The sequence below is a fragment of the Cebus imitator genome, unplaced genomic scaffold (genome assembly GCF_001604975.1).
Source record: "Cebus imitator isolate Cc_AM_T3 unplaced genomic scaffold, Cebus_imitator-1.0 Scaffold98, whole genome shotgun sequence".
Classification (NCBI taxonomy): domain Eukaryota; kingdom Metazoa; phylum Chordata; class Mammalia; order Primates; family Cebidae; genus Cebus; species Cebus imitator.
In genome coordinates this window covers 2,549,037-2,557,848 of record NW_016107413.1, presented here as the reverse complement: position 1 = coordinate 2,557,848, position 8,812 = coordinate 2,549,037, and the positions used below count along the sequence as shown (strand labels likewise).

Below are 8,812 nucleotides of genomic sequence, written 5' to 3'. Positions count from 1 at the left end.
AAAAAAAAAAAAATAATAAAAATAAAAAATAAAAATAAAAATAAAAAGGGGACGTCACAGGATTTGACTGTCTTTCTGACCTTTTATATTTCTTGTGTTCAATACATACTTGTAATATGCTGCAGTCTGCAGATCCACTCTGATTCTCATCCATGCTGCTCCCAAAACACATGCCTCTAGAATTCTTCCAAATCTCGCATCGTCATTTACTTCAAAAGTTGCTCCCTCAGCCAACGCTGGAAAAACACAAAACAGACTCATCAATTATTATTATTCAGGCAGCTCCTAGGACCTTATAAATGTGCTGTAATAAATTAAGTTTGTTATCTCCCTGAGTTATGTAGAAGTTTTAGTTGTATTCAGATGCTAAACTAAGCACCAAATTCCTCATGGGAGGTACTAGCAAGAAAGAAGTCCTTGACTGAGGGCCTGGGAATATGTGGTGCAGTCTCAGGTCCTCTGTGTACCCACTCTATAAACTGTGGAAAAGTATAGAAACTTTGCCATAGTTTAAACATGTATGAACAAAGTATGAATTAGGGCCCTGGAGAAAATGTTCTACTCTTATGTCAAATTCACATTGTTCAAATATGCTTTACAGTTTTACACAATTCCATGGATACACCTTCTTGTGACCTTAATCAGAAAATTATTTATGATTCATAGATTCCCAAAGACTCCTTTAAACAAGTTTGGGAAGCTGCTGAAGCTCAATCAACATCTTTAAAAGCTGTTCTAAAACATAGTTATGAAGAAATGCAATATTTTTCCCAAACAAAATAAAAATGTTTTGTCTCTTCCATTCAACCAATTCAAGAGATATTTACTTTAGTCCAGAAATATATTAGTTAATTTTTATAAGCAGTTTTTAAAAGAAATAGGCCTGTAAGAAAATTTATGTAGCCAACAAAAATTTTTACTGGTTCTACTTGAGGTACTAATGGCACTATTTGCCTTTGCTAGTCATTACCAGCTCTACCTGAATCAAAAAGAGAAATATCTCTCTACCACAAATCCCAAAAGGAATAAAAAGTGGGGAGAGGCAGAACATATTTAATTAGGCCTAGGCCTGTTGCCTGATTTTCATTAGGCCCCTGCCTGACTCTGATTTGGCCCACTGTAAGTCCTTTTAGGCCACTGGGCATTAAGACCAGTGCTTATTTTCATGGCTGTTTCAATTCATCAAGAAAATCCTTTGAAAGATGAAAGACACTCCACATTTTTTCACCTGTTGTTCTTTCTTATGTGCCTGTCACTTCACTCGCCAACTCGCTTCAAGCCAAACCAAATGCTTTCCAAACCTCTACAGTATGCCTTTGAAGATCTTAAGTTAAGTATTTTCTTATGCTGACCAGTATAGCTTCCAAATAAGGAATAAAAAAATAACGTAGTTCTTAAGTTATTTTTTAAAAAATACCAGAAATGTAAAAACACATTCCAGTATGTGGATAAAAGCAAAATTTCACTTCCCCAAGTTTAGAAGTCTTGAACCAAATACACCTGATGTTCATTACCACACCCATAGCACATTGCTAATGTATGACAAAGTTCCAGCAAAGACCATATGCTGTTCTTATTATTGCTACTTCACAAGTTTTCCCAGGCTCACTAGAAAATGTATTCTACAAGACCAGCCCATTGAGTGGGCTCATCTTACTACACCGATGAAATTTAGTCTGCTGTTTACCTGATTAGCAATAAACATCTCTCCTTGTTTCCAACAGCACAGCAATTAGGGCCCTAATCTGTCACCACTAGCTTCAAGTTTGGCTTTCATCAAAAGAAAAGGAATTTGCCAAGAAGGAAAAACACAGCTCTACCTTCAAGCTAAAAACAGCTCTGTCTTCTAGACAATGTACACTTTCACACGGCTCCAGCAAACCTTGCTTCAAGCAGCCTACAACGGATAGATCAGGAGAAGTACACAATAGGCCCCAGTTTTAGGTACTGGTTTAGCTAAAAGATGCAAACAAGCAAAAGCTGATACAGAAAATTCAACCCAGGTGATGTAAAAGGAAATGAAACCTCTAATCTGTTGATACTTTTTGAGGGGATCAAAAATAGATAAAACTACTGGACATAGTCAATATATCTAACATTACAGAAACTTTTTATAAGCCTCTTCACCAAAGGCTTTGTTAAAAAGCTGTTATGGAAGTTACATTAAATATTTAGTCTTAGGTAGAAAACCAACTAAAAAACAACAAAGTAGAGGCAATTGCCTAGGTGGATCTTATTTAGCATCCCCATAGATTATCTACAAGATGACAATGATTATCTTACTATTATAATTACTTATTAAATGCCTTTCATGCCCTATGTGTTATAGCAAGCACTTTATGTACACTATCTTTTTTAATATTCTCAACAGCATCATTAGGTAGGTAACATTATATCAATTTTATAGAAGAATCTGAGGTTCTGAGACGTTAAGTAACTTGTCCAAAGACACTGTTAACAAGTAATGCCAAACTAAGGGTAATCGGTTAAACTAATTCACCAGTAAATTTGTTTTTCTAAAGTTTTCACAATGACAAAGTCATTTATTTATTTATGAGACAAGGTCTCACTCTGTCATCCAGGTTGGAGGGCAGTGGCACAATCACTGCTCATTGCAGCCTAGACTTCCTGGGCTCAAGCAGTCCTCCCACCTCAGTGTCCCTAGTAGCTGGGACTACAGGTGCACACCACCATGCCTGACAGATTTTTATTTTTAATTTTTGGTAGAGACAATGTCTCCCTCTATTGTCCAAGCTGGTCACAAACTCCTGGGCTCAAGCAATCCTCTCTCCTCAGCTTCCCAAAATACTTGGATTATAGGAGTAAGCCACCACGCCTGGCTGACATAGGTATCTATTAGTTTTTTTTAAAAAAATCACACTAATTTATTTCTATAAGGCATAGCAAATAAGAAAGAAGTAAGGGTTCCCTCACCTCAAGGGGACTAGAAATTTGTCATGGGTCAGTTCAGTCCTTGCTCACTATTGATGTTTATCAAATGTGAAAAAAGTTAATTCATTCAATGGATATCTAGTATGAGTACCTACTATGGACCAGGTAGTTATATCTATGCTAAATTTGATTGTGGAAAAGAAATATAAGGATTTGTCCATATCTACCAGAATGTTCCAACTGCAGCTAGAGTTCGCCCAGTTCTCATCAGCCTATGGGAACAAATAAGGTTGCATTAATCATGGCTTTCCCTGGGATGCAGCCATCAATCAAGCACTGCCCAAGTAGCTCTGGTAAATCCCTGAGTGCATCTCACCCATGATAATAAACAAGCCTTGTCAGATACCATGCGGCTTCCAATTTCTCTTGCCCCTCCCCAGCCCTCTCCATGGACATTGCTGGAACTGGAAAATAAGCCCTTCTCTTTAGATTATATTACATCCTATTAGAGTGGTCTCCAAGTAATCTTGCTGATACCTCCAGTGTCCAACAGTTTTAGCAAAAAAACTCATTTAATATTCATGTATAGCTTTCCTCTCAACTCTCTGGAAGACTAAGACATGATCTAAAGGGAGGCCAGAAATGGAGACAAATATGAGTCATAGACACCACACCATTCTCAGAATACCCCCCCTCCTCTGATGACTAAGGCTTGTTACTGGATCAAGCTGTCACCCCTAACTTCCTCACCCCTTATAATAATTATCTCCCAGGATTATCTTAAATCCTTTTACAAACAGACTTCTGACAGGCTCTGCCTGCCAGTAATTATAACATGTCCACAACATGGATAAACCACAGTGGGAGCCACTGTGTAGGCTTATGGCCATGTCCAAACACCCACTCCCCAACACATACTAAGAAACACTTTGAGGGTGAAGGGGGTGCTAAAGATGAAATTAAATTATCCTTGCATTCTGATATGGCTTATTTGGGAGTTGTGAAGGGCAGGCAGGATAGAACATACTTTCTGGGTAGGTAGACCCCAAGAGACAATGAGCAGGGTCAATACAAGAACAGCCTGTGTAGAATCACAAGAATAAATTAAGTTCAGGCAGATTGGCTCTAAATGGAGATTTGGTATATGAACAGGATTATCCAGAAAAAAACACAGAGACTTACAGATCTATTTTTATGGTCACTAACAGAGTATAACTTTAGGGAGTGTAAGTCCAACTTCCTCATATCTGAAAACAACAGTCCTCTGATACAGACAGTTGGTGCTTCACCCATATTCCCTGACCCACTTCTGTAGCATTGGTTGCCTATTGCTTTGGCAGACAGTTTACTTCACAAGCCAATGAGTTCCTACCTCAATCATTTGTGTCTCTCTGACTCTGAACTTCCTCTGCCTGAACAGCACATGCTGCCCATATTCAGGAAGGCCAGAAATGGTGGGGAGTTAATTTCTCCAGAGACAAACTTCAACCCATAAAAGATGGGAAATGGTAAATAAATGCCCCAGGTTCTTTACCCCTTGCAGCAACTACAGTTTCTTAGAGGCTCTCCGGCAGGACTGAGTCCCAGGTACCCATACTGGTAACTACTCCTGAATGCACTATCTGTTGATTTCTCACATGTCTCCATCCCATAATCTTACTCCTTCATGGTGCTTCCAGGGACTCCTTCAAAAATAAAATGCTTTCCTCCAAATCCTTGTTTCAGGATCTGATTCGGAGAGAATCCAAGCTAAGACATCTTTTTTCAGATAAGAATTCTCTCAAATACAAATTTGTGCTTCTCCACAACAACAAAGAGTTTTAAAGAAAGGACAACTAATTTTAGAAGCTTGAGAACCTTACCTGTACCCAACCTCATTATAAAAAAACTGACTTGAGTTCAAGGCTAAAAGAAACACAAAAGCTTCCAGGCAGGTTCCCATTGCAGAGAAGAAAGCTTGAGTTTGTCAAGGCAGGTAAAGTGAGAGAAATAGGAACCTCTTCTTCCTTCTCAATTTTATCCTCACTTTCAATGCAATGCAAACAAAAGACACAAAACAAAGGTCACCTCTGAGAAGAGCATTACAAACAAATCTGAGAACATAATTTTACTTTTAAAAATCAAACTGTAGAGCAGAGCCAAGATGGCCAACTAGAAACAGCTGTGATTGGAGGCTTCCATCAAAAAGAACAAAAACAGCATGTGAATCCTGCACCGGCAACCGAGGTATCCAGGTTCTGTCATCAGGACTGACTAGGCACCTGGCGTTTGATCTAGGGAGAAGAAGGAAGAGCATTGTGGTGCGGCAGCCCATCCTGAGAGCCAAATGGGGTAGGAGAGTCCCCATCCCCAGCCAAGGAAGACTGAGCATGCTACCCAGCCTGGGAACCCATGCTTTTTCCATGGAACTGTGAGACCCACAGATCGGAAGATCCCACTCATGAGCCCAGGCCACCAGGGCCTTGGGTCCCAACCACGGAGTCATGCAGACTCTCAACAGCCACTTGGCTAGAATCTGGCTAAGCTGGCAAGTTCCCGGGGCGGGGGGTGGGGGGGGCAGCAATCACCACAGCTGCAGCTGCCTGCTGTCTAAGTCATCTGTTCTCCTTGGGGGAAGGAAGGCAGCCATCACCGCAGCTGCTAGCCACCTAACACACTGAGCTTCAGAGAGGTGAAGGGCAGCAGCCATCACTATAACTCCAGGCTGTGCTTTTCCCCTGCTGCAGCTAGGGAGGCTGGATAGCTTGGTCCCAAGAGGCATTCCCCACAGCCCAGCACACTGGCTGTGGCAGACCACAGCCAGACTGCCTCTTCAGGATGGACCCTGACTCATCCCTCCTCACTGGATAGGGGCCTCCCTGCAGGAACTCTAGCCAGGGGTTCAGGGATAGAACTCTTATCTCCCTGGGCCTGAGCCCCTCTGGGGAGGGGTGACCATAGTCTCCATGCACCAGCAGACTTAGTCTTTCCTCCTACCAGCTCTGAAGAAACCGGGCAGTCCAGGTGAGTGGTTTCCCCACAGAGCAGCACACCCCTTCCACCAAAGGACAGCCAAAGTGCTTCATAAAATGTGCCCTGCTTCCCATGCCAACTGGGTGAGACCCCCAAAAATGGGTTGTTAGATGCCCTATACAGGAGCATTCCTAGTTGCATGAGGCTGGTGCCCCTCAAGGTCAGAGATCTCAGAGGAAAGAGCAGGCATCCATCCTTGCTGTTCTCCAACCTCCTCAAGTGACATTTCTAGGTATGGGAGTGAACACTGATGAATAGCACCTGAAGTGAACCCCCAGCAAACCACAGTAGCCCTACAGAAGAGGGACCTAACTATAGAAGAAAAACAAAGAAACAGAAAGCAACACAACAGCATCTACAAAAAAAAGTCTCCACAAAAACCTCATCCAAGGGTCAGTATCCTCGAAGATTGAAACTAGACAAATTCATGAAGATGAGAAGGAATAATAATTTTAAAAATGCTGAAAACCTTAAGGCCAGAGTGACTCTTCTCCTCCAAATGATTGCAACACCTTTACTGCAAGGGCACAGAACTGGACAGAGGATGAGATGGACGAATTGATAGAAGTAGGCTACAGAAGGTGGGAACTAACAAACTTCACTGAGCTAAAGGAACACGTTCTAATACAATGCAAGGAAGCTAAGAACCATGATAAAAGGTTACAGGAGCAGCTAGCTAGAATAAACAATTTAGAGAAGAACATAAATGATTTAATGGAGCTAAAAAGGACAGCAAGAGAACTTAATGAAGTTCATACAAGATAGCTGAATCAATGAAGCAGAAGAAAAAATATCAGAGATTGAAGGCTATCTTGCTAAAATAAGGCAGGCAGACAAGATTAGAGAAAAAAGAATGAAAAGGAATGAACAAAACTTCTGAGGACTATGGAACTATGCAAGCAGACTGAACCTACAACTGATTGGAGTACTTGAAACAGATTGGGAAACTGGAAGCAAGTTGGAAAACACACGTAGAGATATTATCCAGGAGAAATTCTCCAACCTAGCAAGACAGGCCAACATTTAAATTCAGGAAATACAGAGAACCCCACTAAGATACTCCACAAGAAGGTCAACCCAAGACATAGAATCATCAGATTTTCCAAGTCAAGGTGAAGGAAAAAATGTTAAGAACATTTAGAGAAAAAGACCAGGTCAGCTACAAAGGGAAGGCCATCAGACAAACAGCAGATCTCTAAGCAGAAACCCTACAAGCCAGCAGAGTTTGGGGGCCAATATTCAAGATTCTTAAAGAAAAGAATTTTCAACCCAGAATATCATATCTGGCCAAACTAAGCTTCATAAGCAAAGGAGAAATAAAATCCTTTACAGACAAGCAAATGCTGAGGGAATTTGTCACCACCAGGCCTTCCTTGCAAAAGCTCCTGAAGGAAGCACTAAATATGGAAAGGAAAAACTGGTACAAGCCACTGTAAAAACATACCAAAATATATAAAGGCCAATGACATTATGAAGAAACTTCATCAACTAGTGTGCAAAATAACCAGCTAGCATTATGATGAAAGGATCAAATTCACACATAACATTATTAACTTTAAATGTAAATGGGCTAAATGCCCCAGTTAAAAGACACAGAATGGTAAATTGGATAAAGAGTCAAGACCCATCAGTGCACTGTATTCAAGAGACACATCACCCATGCAAAGACACAAATAGGCTCAAAATATAGGGATGGAGAAAAATTTACCAAGAAAATGGAAACCAGAAGAAAGCAGGGATTGTAATCCTGGATTCCAACAAAACAGACTTTAAACCAATAAAAATCAAAAAAAGACAAAGAAAGGCATTACATAATGGTAAAGGGATTAATTCAACAAGAACTAACTATTGTAAATATATATGCACCCAATACAGGAGCACCAAGATTAATAAAACAAGTTCGTAGGGACCTACAAAGAGACTTAGACTCCCACACAATGATAGTGGGAGGCTTTAACACCTCACTGTCAATATCAGACAAATCAATGAGACAAAAAAATTAACAAGGATGTTGAGAAGTTGAACTCAACTCTGGATCAAGTGAGCCTAATAAATGTCTATAGAACTCTCCATCCCAAAACAACAGAATATACATTTATCTCAGTGCCACATGGCACTTATCTAAAATTGACCACATAATTGGAAGTAAAACACTCCACAGCAAATGCAAAAGAACAGAAATCATAACAAACATTCTCTCAGACCACAGGGCAATCAAATTAGAACTCAAGATTAAGAAACTCACTCAAAACCACTTGAAAATTGAACAACCTGCTCCTGAATGACTCCTGGGTAAATAAGGAAATTAATGCAGCAATCAGGAATTTCTTTGAAATGAATGAAAACAAAGAGACAACGTATCAGAATCTCTGGGATACAGCTGAAGCAGAGTTAAGAGGGAAATTTATAGCATTAAATGCCCACATCAGAAAGCAAGAAAGATCACAAATTGACAGCCTAACATCACAGTTAAAAGAACTACAGAAACAAGAGCAAACAAATCCAAAAGGTAGCAGAAGACAAGAGATAACTAAGATCAGAGTGGAACTGAAGGAGCTAGAGACACAAAAAATGCTTCAAAAAAATCAATAAATCCAGGAGCTGGTTTTTGAAAAAATTAATAAAATATGCCACTTGCTAGACTAATAGAGAGAAAAAAAAGAAGAATCAAATAGACACAATAAAATATGATAAATGAGATATCATTACTGACTGTAGAGAAATACAAACTACCATCAGAGAATGCTGTAAACACCTCTATGCAAATAAACTAGAAAATCTAGAAGAAATGGATACATTCCTGGACACATACACCCTTCCAAGACTAAACCAGGAAGAAGTCAAAGCCCTGAGTAGACCAATAACAAGTTCTGAAATTGAGGCAGTAATCAACAGCCTACAAACCAAA

The 8,812-nt window shown here is 40.0% G+C and overlaps 1 protein-coding gene across 19 annotated transcripts in view; it reads right to left on the bottom strand.

Moving 5' to 3' along the window:
• MTERF1 (mitochondrial transcription termination factor 1) overlaps nucleotides 1-8,812 on the bottom strand; it is a 477,890-nt gene that overhangs the window by 262,900 nt on the left and 206,178 nt on the right. For all 19 annotated transcript variants that reach the window (XR_005201547.1, XR_005201539.1, XR_005201535.1 and 16 more), the window contains one exon: nucleotides 110-236. The gene's annotated coding sequence lies outside the window, so the exon portion shown is untranslated. The remainder of the gene's footprint in view (nucleotides 1-109; nucleotides 237-8,812) is intronic.